Here is a 17,978-nt window from a genome sequence, read left to right as displayed (position 1 = left end):
ACCAAATGTCTCGGTATCCCATGGCCCTTTCGAATGGATACATAAAATTAACTATCATACCTCTCCTTCACTTACTGTTGCTTTTAAAGTTTTTAAAGTAACATAATTCTATCTTTAAATATTAATACTGACTATCTCATCTTCTTGTCTGCAAATTCTTGAAGGAAAAGATCACATCTCATTTTAAATTTTCTTCTTTTCAAGAGGTTGTACAATGATGTGTAGCTTAGAATTTCTCAATAAATACCTGACCAACAGACCTTGAACTTGATCATATGGCATAGAGGGAGACAGAACCTAACATCAATTACTGAATGACAAGTCTTCTGAGCAGCAACTAGTTTTAATCTCATAAATAGTACCCAGTGGCCCAGATCAAATAGTCAATGAGACAGCACATGTGGCATGCTGCAAGTTTAACATCAGGGAACAAATGGATAACCAATGTTTACCTACAAACCTATATTTTCAATAAATTTTAGGAGTTGTGGAAAGCCTACAACAAATTCTAACCTGTATGCAGTTCATACGTAAAAAAGAATACTTTACTCCCCACTTTTGGAATATTTTAGATGTAGAATTTTGTTTATATTCTTAATTGTCTTGACATATATTTAAGACTACAAATCTTCTGTTACTTCTTGCAAATTAAATTCAGTAGACATGTTTAAATGATGTCCTTTTATAACTAATAAATATGTATTTTTCTACATAAGAAGTCTGCAAATATGAATAATTGTTTTAACTATTGATTAAATATTTATTGAAATTGCTGAAGTTTTCCCAAATGTGATACTTCCTTAAATACACACACACACACACACACACACACACACACACACACACACATATATATAAAACTCTTTATATTTTCAATTATTTAAATAATGTTTGGTAAGGATTATTTATTATTATTTTATTAGTTATTATTAATACTGAACAGAAATAAATTTCCTAAGAAATTGTTACTATGACAAATTATGTACCAATCTGTAAATATTGTAGTATATATATATATATATATATATATATATATACACATATACACACACATATATAGTTTAGAAAGTTTGCTAAAGCAAATGATAAAGCAATTGGGACTCTTCATATCAGTAGACTAAGAATTAAAGTCTCTTCATAAGGAACAAAATAATATCAACTGTGATGTTAGTGTGGATTTTTCTTTTTATACGGGAGTCAAGTTAAATACATGCTTGACCTTAACCAGCTTTAAAATTCTGTCCGCATGAGAAGTAAAATACAATTAGTTGGAAAAAAAACATGAAATGGATAAATTAAATCATGGTCAGCCAATGTTGCTCCAGGAAATTCAACTTGATGTAATGATTAATCTGTTTAGATTATATGAAATACACATATGTAAATATTTAAATTATCTAGATGACTTTAATTTTTCCATTTTAGAATGATTAGTATGTTCTCTAACACAGCTGAAAATGCAAAACTAAGAAAACAAAATATGACATTAATTTCTATTTCAAACTATGGTTTTATTTTCCACCCAGGATTCTGCAATTTTTGCTTAATATCCTACTATCTAAGTCACCTTTGCCATTTCAATGCTGTTGTTGGATTGCAAAATACATATTTACACATCCATATATTTTAATCATTCAGTTTGAGTCTGACAATGTAACCAAAAGAAGTCTTTATGTATAGTTGTAACTCTTTTTTATGCGATGACTTTGATTTTACAATTTCATGTTCTAATCTAGACAATGGTCTAAAATATATTTTATTTGCATTCTCAGTTTTAACCCTACTGAAGTTTTTTATAATACCAGCAGAATCCTGCACTGAAACTGCTAATGCAATAAGTATGCAGAGGGTGTGAATTATTTATTTATACAGATGACTTCTAAGTTGAGGCCAACATTAACTTGACTAGGTCACTGGCTTTGGAAAGCTGAAAGCCATGTAAATAGCTGGGGAGCCAATGTCTTTTAATTAGCATACTAAGGCCTACAGTTTCTGAATAATATATATTCACTTCAAAAAATTATTTGTTGTTGATAAAAATGATCTTTGTTATATATCTTCATTAGTCAGATTCTCTCATGTTTAGTAACATGACTTCATATAATTTTCTGATTATTTATTGCTAAATGCCAAAACTCTTTATATGCTAAATTATGCTAACTATGTAGCTAACGCTGGTTCTTCTTCTGCTGTTTTATAGATGAAGGTGAGCCTTTGCAAGAATTATAAATCAATCCAACCTTCTTTCCCCCTCATCATCATATACAGTTAGCAAATCTGAGCTAATTTCATGAACTCTTGATGGATTTTTCATTGATTTTTCAAGATCCACATCCTCAAGCCTTGTGTTGAACTAAGATATGGATTCAAGTTTTAGAACATCTGAGGTCTCTGCACAGGGAATACTCTCCATTATTGACAATTTCAGGTTGCTGCTCTGATTTCACTTCACCTTGCAAGATGGATTTAATGGTGGAATTAGACATAATGCCTTTTGTTAAAAAACACACTGGTCTCTGTTAAAACAGCTCACCTGCTTTGGTTACTTAAATTCTCTTCTTTTTCCTGCATGTAAATGTACTCATTTGTAAGTCTCTTTTTATTTATTTATTTTCTCATGCTGGCATTTTTATGCTATGAGAACTGTGTTCTCTCTAAACTACAGTGTTTTTTTTCTTTTCCTGCAATTAATGGAACATATGCATTATGTAGGAGTCCCAGTTTTCATCTGGCCTAGGAAACAGTTTAGGCAACATGATTTGTTTCAACTTTAAGTTTATAAGTGGACAAAAGCCAACACATTTCTCACACCTCATTGACTTGTTTCGCATTTTATGCAGCATTCAGTTTAAGCAAACAGTCTTTGAGTATGCTTTAAAAGCATCAAAATCTTGCTGGTTTAGTTAGAAGCCACAGTGCAGGACTTAGACTCTGGGAAGCTTCTCATTTTCCTACTCTTGCTCTTTGAAGGGGTTCAGAAAAGTCTCCCCAAATATGTCACTTTGGCACATGGATTATTTTGAACTGAAGGCAATCAAGACCCAGCAGATTCAATAAAAACATTTACCTCTCCTTTAACTGCCTAAAATAATTTAGATAGAGGGCCTGGTCTAGGAAGAGAACTATCACCAGAGATAACTATGAAGACTATGGACTGGGTGTGGTGAGCTGGGGGAAGGTTAGATGGGTCTAGAGACCAAATTCCTCTCCGTGTCCCCTTGTCTCTGCATGGCATGGTAAATATTCATTTACCAAACATTTGTTCTTCCCATCTTCCTGTGAACTGTCTTTCTCCCCTTTGAAGTCCCAGACCCTCATCCCTTTTTCTTAGCTCAGGATGGCATATAAGCCTCATTTGTCCTACTGCCTGTGGGTCTCATAGTCTTATGGAGCCCCCATACATACATAATTAAATTTGTTTTTCTCCTATTAATCTGCCTATGTTGTTTTGGTTATTAGACCAGCCAAAGAACCAATAAGGATAGAGGAAAAAATTCTACTCCTCTACATTTTAGAGAAGCAGAGTGTTGATTCCAGACAATAGGCAGTTAATTAATTATGGTAACATTTATTTCATATTTTCTTTGCTTAACCACACTAAAACATAAATCTAAATTTGACTGTACATTCAAGGTCTTTATATAAAATATAAATCTCATTTATTTCTCCACACATCTATTTTATTGGCCAAAAGAGAGATCTAGGTTTGGAATCTCCTTTTAACTCCTAAGTAACTCAGGGAACCTGATCAACCTATATGTACCATCTGCAAGTCTGTACCTGTCTGACAAGTCAGAGTTACTTTCAGTAAACTTTCCAATATTTGTGACAATAAATAACTCTCCAGGTTAGAGAAAAACAAATGCCTGACAAATTTAAAACATTCTTCTCACTGCATACTCTTGTAGTATAGGAGTGATTAAACTTCTTTATAAATAAAGTTGTCAACCTAGTTTAATTTTTTTTCTTTCTAAAACTATAAATAGATACAGCCAGATTCAGGTCTATCTCATGGTGAGTTCTGCTATTGGGTGAACACAGTTATAATGAAATTACACTGGATTATTATGCAGATGCACGCATATATTGATGTGTTTTTTCTTTCATTTTTAGATTGAAATCAATTCTACTTTAGTGTCTGTACATTCTGGGTAGAAGGGCTAGCCTACTGTGATTTCAGCATAATAAAGCCTGATTGAAGTGTCAATGATTCAGCTGTGTTTTGTATTACAAAGTTAAACATGGGCTTTTCATTTAAACAAAGTGGTTCAGAATAGATGGAGGTGTCAGGACAATAGGGCACCGTGGAACAATTTAAGTACATTGCATACTCCATTGGAAAATAAAAAAGAATTTATTAACTTGACCCTGACCATGTCTGGAGTTGTACCTCCCCCTCTCACACTTCAAGAACAAGATCTTCACCAGCACCAGCAGCACAACTTTCTGAACACATTACTTATTTTCTTGGATGTTATTGCAGATGATGTAATACCATTTGACTGAATTGTTTAAAATTTTGAGAAAAGGGGATTCTAAATATTAAAAAAGTCTAGAGATTTTTATTCATATATTTAGAATAATTTTCTTTTTTGGGGGGATGGAAGCAGGTGTGGGAGAACAGCTTCCAAATACAATGACTGCACTCTTGAAAGTGAAATGGGATATCTTTGCAAAGTGTAGATAGCTTCATTCAGCTTCTTACTATGGCCCTGGATTTTAAAATTACAATAATAAAAGAATTTTGAGATTATAATAGGAATTTAGACCACACCCTTCTTTTAAAACATTACATATATGAAGATAAATTGGCAGTGAATATAGTTCATAATTGAGTCAGAAAGCGTGAGTATAATCTTACCTCTGCAGCTAACTAGTGGTCCAACCTTAGTCAAAATTTGGCATGCTGTACCTTTATCTGTTAAAGAGTTGGGCCAGATCTCTAGTCCTCTACTTCAGTGTTCTACCCTCTTCTGATTCAAAAATCAACATTCTAAACTTGAGTTTTCTCACTTATAAAAGTGGGACAACAATAGCTGTACATGAACTATAAGATTATGTACATAAAACACTCAGCAGAATGCCAATATGATGTAAGTGCACAATATATGCTAATTGCTACTATCATTATTATCACAATTGCCATTGTTGTCATTATCAGTCATCATCTTCAGGTGTAAATATTATGGGTGATTGTTATTGTCTTCTTTGTAATTTTTCTATGTATTTCAGAATTTTGAATACTTATTATTTATTAATATTATAATGTCATATACTTATTGTAGGTTCATGGAAGAGGTATTGATTTTTGTCATCAGATTTAAAACTTAAATTTTGGTGTTACTGAACTAAACTTGGGTCTGCTTATCTGCATGCAGTAAAGCCAATCTATTGACACCAGGCTGTGGTGAAGGAAAGTGCAGCATTTATTGTAAGGCACCAGACAAGGAGTCTGGGACAGCTAGTGCTCAAAAAGTCTGAACTCCATGATGGGTTTCAGGGAAACATTTTTAAAGGCAAGGTGAGGGAGGAGATTCACAGGGTATATGATTAGCTCATGCAAAATTCTCTGATTGGCTGATGGTGAGGTAACAGAGCAGTATCACAGGAGTTTACATTATCAATCCTTAGGCTCCAGCAGGCCTGGGAGCTATGTGCTCATGATCGTCAAGTAATTAATGTCTTCCAAAACAACTCAGAAAATGTGCATCAGATACTATTATCTAGGTACTTCAAAAAGGAGCTAAAGTAGAGGATATGGGAGAGGGCTCTGTCCCAGGAAGGTCCCGTAGGGTCCTGCTCAGTTACATTAGAAGAATTCACTAGAACAGACCAGGTTATACTCCCCTCCTTTCCTTTAAAATATGTTACTTATTAGACCCTAGAAAGAGACAGATTGTAGCTAAAATTCAAGGACAACAATTTGTCTTACTTATAAAATTTATTCACTAGAAAAGGGAGCATACAGTGCATTTTGATCTTTTCTCCCCAAAAGTTTGACAAAATCTGCTGGCACCTCACCAAGTGACCATCTCTGTCTGTGTTAGCAAGGGCACTGTCAGGGAGGAAAAACTTTTCCAGTACCCTCTTAGGTTTAGTGTATGTGGTCCTGCAAATTAAACTGACAAAAGACAGATTAATGAAAGAAAAGCCAAAATTTAATCATGTATTTTTATTAACATACATATGGAAGTTCACAGAAAAATGTGATTTCAGGAAGTGATTAGAAATTGAAGCTTATATACCATTTTAATAGGGGAATGAAAGGGAGAGAAGGGCACTTCTGGGAAAGTGAATGAGGTCTTAACATGGGAAGAGGTGAAGAAGCAAAGGAACTTATGGGAAAACAAATGACTTTTAGGAAAGATAATAGATGGGCTCTTAAGATAATAGATGGGTAATCTGAGCTTTGTGGCAATGTCTGTTTACGTGTGGTTCTGAATTCTCCCATCCAGTGGTAAGAGTCAATCTTCCCTGGTTGTGAAACTCCAGGGTAGGGTATTTATGACAATTGAGTTCTTTTGGGAAGCTCTGCTTTTAGGAAGATAAGAGAGTTCAAAGAAAAATAATCTATTCTCAAATGCCTTCAGCTCAAAGTAATTTTTATTCCACAGTGGTTTATCCTGGACCCCTCTTGATTACATAATCAGTACTGTGCATTTCATGATGTGAGACAAGTTTTAAAACATGTTGAATACTCCCTCTGAATAAACAGCTTACTGGAATCAATATATTTTTTACCTTACTAGGTGGCATGCCTTTAAAAATATACCCAGTGTACCAATGGATATTATGGTTGTACAGGGTCTGAAAATTTGCTGTTGGATGATAAAGAGTGACAGAGAGAACCTGCTTATTAGTGGATCTTCAGGCCTTATCCTTTCTGGCACCTCCCTGTTTAAGTGGAATCACTGCCCAAAGGTTTCATAGAGGCAATATTTGTGTGATCCTGGCATTCACAGATGGAAAGAGTAGATTATTTTATTTATTTTACATTTGAAGAAATTGAGATTTTCAACACTGTTCCTCATTTGATTTATACTGTTCAGATTGACTTAATTGTGCATATCTGATAGATGTACATTCAGTTAACGCATTAACGTTTTTATATCCATAACTCAATTTAACTCTTAGATGACTCAGTGCCACACTGACATTTTCTTTCCAGCAGCTTACTATCAAGAACAGATTTAAAAATATTTTAATGTAATTAACCCACGTTCACTGTAAAAAGTAAAATGGAAAAATCATATAAGCAAAAAGAAAAATGAAAAATCTTATATAAATATATGAACAAGGTATAACATTGTTAAAAATTTTATGTTCTTCCAGATATGCAACACAAATTTATATAAATTATTTTTATGAAACGGGGGACCTATTGTCCATACTGCTTTGTAATCTGCTTTTCTCCCTAAGAAATATGTCGTGAATATTCTTCCATGTTAATAGGATAAAATTCTTTTCAAAACACTGCCTTTGTCCGCCTATAAAATTGAAGCATACTTTAAAAACCATACCCTATAATTGGATATTCAGGTTGTAACACTATTTCAGTAATAAAAGCATTTTACTTTGAACATCCTTTTTATATATGTTCAAACATATGTCCCATTATATCAGATATACATCCTTATTCCTCAGAATATATCTGTAGAAATATAATTCTTCAAAGTTTACATATATTTTTAAGTAACCAAAATTTTGCAAATGATAATCTTTATTTTTTATAAGTAAGTTTTTTTCTATTTGCTGTTGATAAATAACCTCCCTCTGCCCTCCTCTCCTTTGCCCCTATTATAGTCCCAAGTTCTTGTTTCTCTGATTTCAATTTTTTTGGTGTTTTCCTTTTTCCTCTATTTAGTTCTTTTAATTTATGTTTCTTACTGCCTATTGAATTGGCAAACAATAGATCAAAGAAGAAAAATAAAGTGATAGTCCAATATTACTTAAATGCAAATGCATAATATTGCATTTCAACTTAGAACTATAAAACTTACATAAATGATGAATGGAAAGTAATTTGGGAATAAAAATATAGGCCTATGAAATGATGGAGAGATACAAATATTTAAGATAATAAAGAATTTCTCTTTTTTTAATACTCTATTTTCTTATTCTCACACCAGCTTATGAAAGTTCTCAGCCTCAGTCCTACCTTTGACTGCCTATGAAGTACACTATATTCATATCCATTGTTGTCAAGGGATTTATGTATAAAGGACTTTCAAAACTTTATGAACAGTGAATAGAGTAAGAATGTTTTTCACCATTTAGAAAAGTAGATGTACAAAAGTAACTTGTCAGTTATTGAAATTAGTTCACTTTATGCTGATAGTTTACAAAATGAAAGTTATTACTTAGAATAAAGAAAGTAGAGGTACAGCTTTGTGGAATCTTGGATAGATTAAATAAAAGATCCATGTTTCAGAGTTCAGGTGGGTGGTTGTAACGAAATGATCAGTCACTCTTTGATAGAGCTATTGAGAAGATTACAGAAAGACTATGTAATCAAAAGCATAGTTCTCTTAAAATGAATAAAATTGTTTAACATAGAGATTATTAAATTTTTTAAACTCTTATATTTGAAAATCCTTCTTTTGTATACCCAAGGTCCACACATCTATTAAATAAAACTGAAATGTACCTGAATCTTCCATGATATCACTAGGATTTGTTGTTTTCATTGCACTTAGTGTATCCTCTGTTAAAGCTCTTTGCCATATCAGAATGTCATCAATCATTTAAAATACCTTTCTTCTCTTCTAACTATTGAGCAGCATAACTCTTATTTATTCTTCTGTCCTTAGTAGCTAGCTCAGTGATTTGTACGTTGAAAAAGGTCCAGATCAGGTACTGCTTTGTCACCCCAAAATCTCACCTAGGTATCACCTGTTGGCTTCACCTTGGTGATACTTTACATATCACCCAGGTGAAGCCAATAGAGAAATTGAAAAGCAAGTTTTTAGGCACAGTGAAAAAATTTTTTTCTTTGTAGATTCATTAATGTAGTATAGTAATAATCCTGAAAATTTAAAAATTGTAATTTTCCCTTTACAATGGATACATTCTTATAAAAACAAAGGTTTTGTAAAAAAAAACAAAATTTGCTTATAAAACTAAATAACTTATAAAAACCAAAATTAGATATAGATTCCTCAGTGTCAAATTTACGTTTTGCATTTTACACATTACATTTATTTTTGTTTCGTTTTGTTTTTGGCTGTGCCGGGCAGCATGTAGGATCTTAGTTCGCAGACCAGGGATTGAACACACACCCACTGCAGTGGAAGTACAGCGTCCCAACCACTGGACCACTTGGGAAGTCCACATTTGTTTTTGTTAATGTAATAATAGATTAACTCTGGATGGGCTTTGGTGGGAACCTTTTTCAAGGTATAAAAATAAGATTATTATTTGTTAATAATCATTACTAAGTAGTAATGAAGTGCCTGGCATGTACAGACTTACTTTTCTGGCCTCTGTTACATTACCTCCCATGTTATAACAGTTCCCTGAATAATTACAGAGGCTGATGAGATCAGCTGTCCTAGTGTAGGTATCTGTGCCTAGATAGAGGTAATTGCCTTCCCATGACATTTCTCATTTCCACCGGTCATTCATTGGAAGGAATGTAGAGGAAATAAAAGATAATAAACATTGAGTAACTTTAATTCTTATATTTCTAAAGATTCAAAAATATTATTTTTATTTGGAGGTTTTACCTTTTCTATCAATAAAAATTAGAACATATTATCTTCATTCTAATTAAAAAGATTTTTTTATATGAATCATTATTACTATACTTGTAACTCTTCATGGGGGTCAGACCAATTGCTGAAATTACATTCAAAAAAGATATGTTGTTTTTTTTTTGGCGTTACGCGGGCCTCTCACTGTTGTGGCCTCTTCCGTTGCGGAGCACAGGCTCCGGACGCGCAGGCTCAGCGGCCATGGCTCACGGGCCCAGCCGCTCCGCGGCATGTGGGATCCTCCCGAACCGGGGCACGAACCCGTGTCCCCTGCATCGGCAGGCGGACTCTCAACCACTGCGCCACCAGGGAAGCCCTATTTTTGATATTTTAAATGATTACTGCTGAAGTTAATTTAGCTTGAAAAAGATAAATCTGCTGACAATCTAATATACTCAGCTTTTGTCCTCCTGTCATTCTCCCAGCATGTGACATGCTCTTGATTATAATTTAGAGGTAAGTTTTTGCTGTCACATAGGCTGAACTAGAATGACATTTCTTTTTCTGAAGATATGCATACCCTGGAGATGGTTGGTTAATTATAATGTGAAGCAAGAGGTGAAATCATGTGACACATGAAAATCAAACAGTGTCATGTGCCCATGATTTCAAAAGGCTCATTTGGGTTTCTGGAATACCATGGGGAAGTTTGGTAGAGATAAAAATGTAGAAGTCTCCTCTAGAGAGATGATAACCTGGCCAAGAGAAATTACGTGCTTTTAACTTCCCAAGAATGTCTATACTCCATGGGAAACAAACTTAACAAAGTGACTATTTCTGGGACAGGAATGAGAGGAATAGGTTTCTGGAGGGATACAAAGAGATGTAAACTGATTCTATACTGTTTTACTCCCTAAAAAAAATGAATATGGCAAAATTTTAAGATTTTTAAAATCTTAATGGTACATAAATATTATGAACATTGGTCTCTGTGCTTCTGGATACACTTGAATTTATAAAATATAAATTGAAATAAACAATATGTTAAATGGAGAAATGCAAAGGTAATTCCTCATTATATCATCCTGAAATTTTAAGAAGGCAAAAATCTTTCAGATAACTAAAGTATTGAGAAATATGACCTGAAAATAAATAAAATTAGTATTAATTTACTACAGTAGGCTAGATAATAGCCTTCACAAAATTTTGAGTGCATTTATAAGTGGCAGATCATTTTTTTTGTATGAGGAAGTAGTAAACATGAGAAAATAATTTGTATTATAATTATCAACTCTAAGGTATCATTTAAGACCTCAGTCTAACAGATAAAAGCTTAAAATTTGACTTGATCAAGAATACAACTAAAATATCAATCATTAGCATATGTCATATTAAAAAGAACATAAAAGATATTACCTAAGTCTTTGAAACTATTTTGATGCTTTGCCATCTGGAAGAAAGGTTTACAGCTTTAGTTGTCACAGCGTGAGATAGCTAAAATTGAAATAGACAACGTCTAAGAAAGGTTGCAAAAACAATGCAGAAAAAGAGAGTAGGGTGAGATGTTGCATGAGGATTTTTCAGTTGTGAAAGGTAAATTCTGGGAGAAGATATACAGTTAATATCAAGAAAAGTATGGACACTGTGCATAGGGTACCTACCCACGCCTAGTGTAGCTTACAACTAGATATCCCCTCACAAAACAGATAACACTTCCTAAGAGTAGGGTGAGATAAAACTACAGATGGATTGAAAGTTCAGAAAAAATCATTAACCATTTATCTATAATGGCAAACTGAGGGAACTGCAGCTGTTTAAGAGAAGAAAATCACTATTTCTCTCCTATCCTACCTACCATGTGACAAAGACTCTCTCTGTGACCAAACTTTAAGCAAGCTCCTCTAAGCCTTCTTTTCAACTGGGTTTCATCCTTGGGCCCTGTTGGGCCTGTCTAGCGTAGTTGTAATGGGAAAGCTGCTAAGTCAATTTAGTGAGAATCCCTCCACCCTTGATATCTGATAACCTTGGCCTACCTTCAGTAAGAATCCTGCTAGGTCAGTGTAGCAAGAATCTCCCTACCCTTGATGTCTCCTCTTAGTAATTTTCCATCCACTGACACTGCTCATTCTCCTGGTTGACTATAACTCTCCAGCAGCCTGCTGTATCTCTCTCCCCTGTTGGGATAATCTTGACACCTACTGCAATAATCCTGATAAAGTTCTTGACACCTACTACAATAATCCTGATAACGTTTTTCTTACTGTTTTCACAAGTGTCAGAATAATTTTTTTCTTTAATACATGTTTCTTCTTTCTTCTGCTAAAGACAGAATGCTGGGGTCAAACCCAGCATAGGAAGTCTCATGATCTTTTAAACATGGTATAGATAGGAATAAGATATGTTAAATTAACATTTGTGTCTTGAGTGGTTCACAAATGAAGGGTCCTGTTTGTACTAATCACTTGGGAATATATATAACTTCAAAAGCTTATGGGCAAAATAAAAAAGTCACAAACGCAAAATAAGAATAGAAGCATGAGGGAGATGTCACATTGAATCAATATCAGTAGATTTCATAAAGAATTAGAGGAATGTATAGGATAAAAAAAAGGAAGAGATGGAGTGGATTTCACAACGAAACAACATTACAATGATTCAAAATTGAGAGGCATAAGTAGTAAACTTAATTAAGGGTGGTGGTGATAACATATAAGGTCAGAGTGGTACAATAAGCCCTCCCAGTGGAAGACACTGAATGGCTAAATGAGAAAAGTTCCTCTGTCTCAAAGAAGAGTGGGTCTGAGTGCAATGGATATGATGTAAATCTCTGTCACTAACCATATTAGCCTATTCAAAAATTCTACCTCTGTGCATCTCAGTTTCCTCATTCATAATAAAAACCAGAATATTTTATAAGCCTATTTCTGTGACAAAAAAATATGATAATGGGTGCAAAGTGCTTAGTTAATTGAAAAACATTATTATGCAACTGTAAAGGATTATTACTTAATTCTCAATACATTGGGGAGCACTGAAAAATTTCGAGATACTAAAAAGTATAATCATTATCTCATTTTAGAAATATTTACTGGACAAAGTTACAGGGAGACAACATGGAAAGCAGCAAGTCTATTACAGTGGTTCCAATGAGAGATAAGGAGAATTAAAACACAGCTATATGCAATTAAGAGATAAATTGTATTGAATTTTATCAACTGGTCAGAAATGAAAAAAAAAAAAAAGAGAGAGAAAACAAAGATGACTCCAGGGTTCCGACTTTGATTAGGATGATGTCATTAACAGAAAGAACAATTCATTAGAGAAAGAGTTTAGAAGAAAGACAATGGGTTTTACTTTGAAAATACAGATTTAAGGATTCCAATGAGATATACAGGCAAAAATGCCCAGCAGGGATTGAAAATGAAGCTTAGCTGAGGGATCTGGGAAAGAGATAAAGATTTGGGAATCCATTATTAGTCATGTAGTAATCATTGATTAATATCAGTTGATACAATAGAAATGGATATAGATGGTGATGAAAAAAACAAGGGTGAAAAAATAATGCAATGGTAATGTTCATAAAGCTCTAAGTGGTAGCATCTACTTTCAAGATTATAAAGCACAGCCATCTGTTGAGAGTGCGAGTTTATGGGTAATATTGAGACCTTGCAGATTATCTACTGAGAATGCCAGATCATGTCAGTCAACTAAAGACTGATAATAATATTAGAAAATAGCTGTGTTAGGCCATCTGAGTTTCTTCTGAAAATCCATCTGTTCTTTTAGGAAAGTGTTCTATCCTGTCGGTTCAGGCTGCTATAACAAACACCATAGACTGAGTGGCTTAAATAACAGAAGTTTATTACTCACAGGTCTGGAGGCTGGGAAGTCCAGGATCAAGGTACCAGCATGGTCAGGTTCTGGTGAGAACTCACTTCCTGGTTTGTGGGTGGCTGTCTTCTTGCTGTGTGTTCACAAGGCAGAGCAGAGAGAGCTCCCCTCTCTCTTCTTGTAAGGACACTCATCCAATCATAGGAGCTCCAATATCACGACTTCATCTAACCCTAACTACCTCTCAAAGGCACACATGCTAATACCTTCTCATTGGCGGTTAGAGTTTCAACACATGAATTTGGGAGCCACACAAACATATCCCCATTCGTAGGGCTATCATTCAAAGAGCACTGTTCTACTACCATAAGGGGAAAGGTGTTTCCATGCTTGCCTATGGTGGTAGCCAGAAAAACAGCCCCTAAAAATATCCATATTCTTATCCCTGAAACCTAAGAATCTGTTGCTTTACATAATAAAAAAGACATTCATTGCATGTGTGATTACATTAAGGACCTTGAGATGGGGAGCTTATCTTGGATTATAGGGGTGGGTCCATTGTATTCACAAAGCGAGGCAAAAGAGTCAGTCACAGAAGGAGGTGATGGAAGCAAAGGACAGAAAGGGAACAGATTTGAAGATGCTATGCTGTTGGCTTTGAAGATAGAAAAAGGGGCCAGGAGCCAAAGAAAGCAAGCAGGCTCTAGACAGTGGAAAAGGGAAAGGAACAGATTCTCCCTTATAGCTTCTAAGAGAAATCCTGGCCTGTCAACACATTGATTTTAGCCCAGTAATACCGTTTCAGGCTTCTGACCTCCAGAACTATAGGAGAATAATTTTGTATTGTTTTAAACTGCTAAGTGTGTGGTATTTGTCACAGTAGCAGTATAAAACTAATATACTCAGCAACATACTTCACCCTCCTTTTCAAAGGAATCATTTCAGGCCATCTAACTATAAATTATTTATCTTGTTTTGTGATTCAAACAGGAACAGTAAATTTTTTTTCATTGATTGATATACATACTGGAAGATAGATGATTAATGCTTGATAGATGATTGATGTTTGATAGATCTATGTTTGGGTAACTGCTACAAAGGACCCATAAGGCTGGATAAAAAGAGACCATCTTTTATTATTATATGGAGAACTCATGCCTAAAAATAGTACAAAGCATTATCAAGAAATTGGGAAAAACAAAACAAAAAATAGATTCCTGAGGTCCTTGGCTGACCAAGGATCCAGCCATAACAACTTCACTATTCCACGAACCAATATTTTCTTTTAGTAAAATTTGAATTTGAAAATATCAATTGTGATTAAAAAAATCCTAGAACAATACACAAGGTAAAAGACATAAGATGACTCAAAAGGAAAAGAGTGGAACTGGAATTTGAGCAAAACATGTTAAGAAACTGTAAAGTTTACAGGCATACTGAAGTTCCTGAAATTGATATTATGGAGAAAGAGAAAGGAAAATGTAGAAAACAGGTGTTAAATGATTGTATTGGGTAGAAATGAGCTTAAAGATTGGTAGATGGTAGAGAAAGGTAGAAGAGAATATTAGAAAAATTGGTATGACTTCTAAAGGGAGTTATATAATGAAGAAACTATGAGGGACACCTAGAAACAATACTATGGGCAGGCATAAGTGTGACATCCTTAACTAATAGGAACATAGGAGGAAGCTAATGAGAATAACTCTGCATTGGAAGAGCCAGTGTTGTTCAAAGAAGAAAAGTGGAAACATGTAATGGAATTATAAAATTTAAACAGCCCATGTATTTCAGAAATCTTAGATTTGTGATTTAAAAAAAAGTTTTTAGTCCTTTAGCCAAAATTTAAAATATAACCAGTTAGAGAAAATTTCACCTGAATGGATCCTATGGTACTCAACTGAGGTAGAGTCTTCTAATGCATAGGAAATTAATTCTTTTCCTAACTGTTAGTTTATGATGGAAGGAAGAGAAGAAGCAAGAGGAGGAGGTGGAGGAAAGGAAAGGTAGAAGAGAGAGGAGGAGAAAGAAAAGGAAAGGCTTTAGGAAAAGGATTTAAAGCTCAGTTAACAATAGTGATCAAGATTGTCTCCTGTTACTACCACCTTCATTTTATTCCCCACCACTCTGCTCTTTTTCCAGCAGAAGCAATTTAATTTTCACAGAATATAGAATCCCTAAAACAACTCTTAGTATAATGGCATTTACTCCCAGAGCTCTCAGAAAACATTTGCTGATGAAAATGATGTTTGTGTTCCAGTTATCATCATTCTGGTGAGCAAGGAGATGGATTAAAGGTGAGAAAAGGGGAGTTCTGGATTACTCACCTGGGGATAACTAAGAGTTGAATAAAAAGTAGAGCAAAAATTTGATTTATTCTCTCCCTTTCTTACTCTCTATTGGACGTAGATGCCAGAGGATGTAGTGAATTGTATTAGTCAAGCATAAACCCCATTCCTTCTCAAGCCTAATTCCAGAGTATAAAGTAACACTTCTCTAAGCATGACTTCTCTTAAGAAGCAGAGATATTCAACTGTGTTAGAGAAGGACCTCATCCAAGATAATCCTGTATTAAACTTTAAAAATGGTCATGAAAACAGTGGCAACCATGCTACTTGAGTGTAAAATATTTAAATACCGTTTTGACTGTTGCTGGGCCTGCAGATTTGAAATTTGTCAGAGTCCTCTGTGTTCAGTGCTGATCTATTCTGGGGCTTCCTCCAACTTGAGCAGAGCAAGGAAAATGTCACCACCTTCATCTGGGTTAACATTGAGGAAATACTCTTATACGATGCAGCTCTGCTTGTTTTGTAAGGCCTTTTGAAAATATTATCTACACAAAAATTGTTTCCTATTCTTAAAAAAAAAAAACACTAACCTTTCCTGTTAATGTTTTCCATTTTTCTGTCTAATGAGGATTTTAAGTTTCTAACAGCAGTTTCATCTAAAGCTTAGAGCTGACTTTGCCTTTTATAAAATGGAACGTGTAGTGAGTCAGCAAGGGAGGAAAAGCGCTAAGATTTCATCAATTTGTTGACCAATCTACGTGTACAGAGAAACGCATATGGAAACCTTAAAAGAAAGGAAAAAGCAGGAAAGTTTTTTGCATTTTAATACACATACAACTAAATGTTTGTCATGTTTCATTACTAAACCTCCAACCAATCCCTCAGAGATTTCTGCTACCTTTTTCCTAACACAAAGTTTTTGGACATAAATCAACCTCATTTTAATTTTTCCTTTGGGTGGGCAAAATAATTGTGAAGCATTAGAGAAATACAAGTTAGGGAAAATTGTGTCATTTTTTCCAATGGAAATTAAATATGTTGTCAATGGTAAAGGATGAGCCTCAGAATGTCATGCTTTTCTGATCTGCTCCCAGTCTGACTGGGGCTCACAGCCTCCTCCTCGGCCATCAAGATGCAGAACTAGGAGTCCTTCCACTTCGTGCACAGGCCTTTTGAATTTCCTCCACCAGGCTGAATGCTAATGAAGAAGGCTTGCAGTGTCATCTGCCAGTGGCAAATCCCAGGATATATCTACCAGCAACCAGATTGGGGGGTTAAATTGTCTTGAGCTAGGGACGTTCTAATTAGGAGAATACAACTAAAAACTTGTCAAAATATATTCCTTTGAGTTAAAGCAAGTAAACTGTGATGTCTTGAAATGTATATATAATGGGTAATTTGCTGGGGTCAATTACTAGTCTGTTTTCCATTTGATCATTAGTCATTTATTACTATATAAAAAGACCAGTATTATTATTACTGAATCATTTATACTATTAATTTAATCATAAGAATAATAATTATATGTTAATTCAAGGATGGTATATTATAAAGTATGTATTTATTAAAAGATTAGTCATAATTATTTCAAATTGAAAAAGAATGATATTACTTCATGATTCTCCCAGAAATATGCTTCAAGTAAAATATGCCTTTGATGTGACAAAGTGTTTAAAGGAAACATATTTTTTAATTTAATTTTGTTTATTTTTTATAGAGCAGGTTCTTATTAGTTATCTATTTTATACATATTAGTGTATATAAGTCAAACCCAGTCTCCCAATTCATCCCACCATCACCACCCACACCCACCCCACTGGGTGTCCATACGTTTGTTCTCTACATCTCTGTCTATTTCTGCCTTGCAAACCTGTTCATCTACACTGCTTTTCTAGATTCCACATATATGCATTAATATATGATATTTGTTTTTCTCTTCCTGACTTACTTCACTCTGTATCACAGTCTTTAGGTCCAACCACTTCTCTACAAATAATCCAATTTTGTTCCTTTTTATGGCTGAATAATATTCCATTATATATATGTACCAAATCTTCTTTATCCATTCATCTGTCAATGGGCATTTAGGTTGCTTCCATGACCTATCTACTGTAAACAGTGCTGCAATGAACATTGGGGTGCATGTGTCTTTTTGAATTATGGTTTTCTC

Source organism: Delphinapterus leucas, chromosome 4, assembly GCF_059928025.1.
Source record: "Delphinapterus leucas isolate spDelLeu-1000000601 "Yukka" chromosome 4, BTC_Dleu_Yukka2, whole genome shotgun sequence".
In the NCBI taxonomy this organism is placed as follows: Eukaryota; Metazoa; Chordata; class Mammalia; order Artiodactyla; family Monodontidae; genus Delphinapterus; species Delphinapterus leucas.
The sequence above is the reverse complement of the archived record's forward strand: the minus strand, read 5'-3'. Positions refer to the sequence as shown.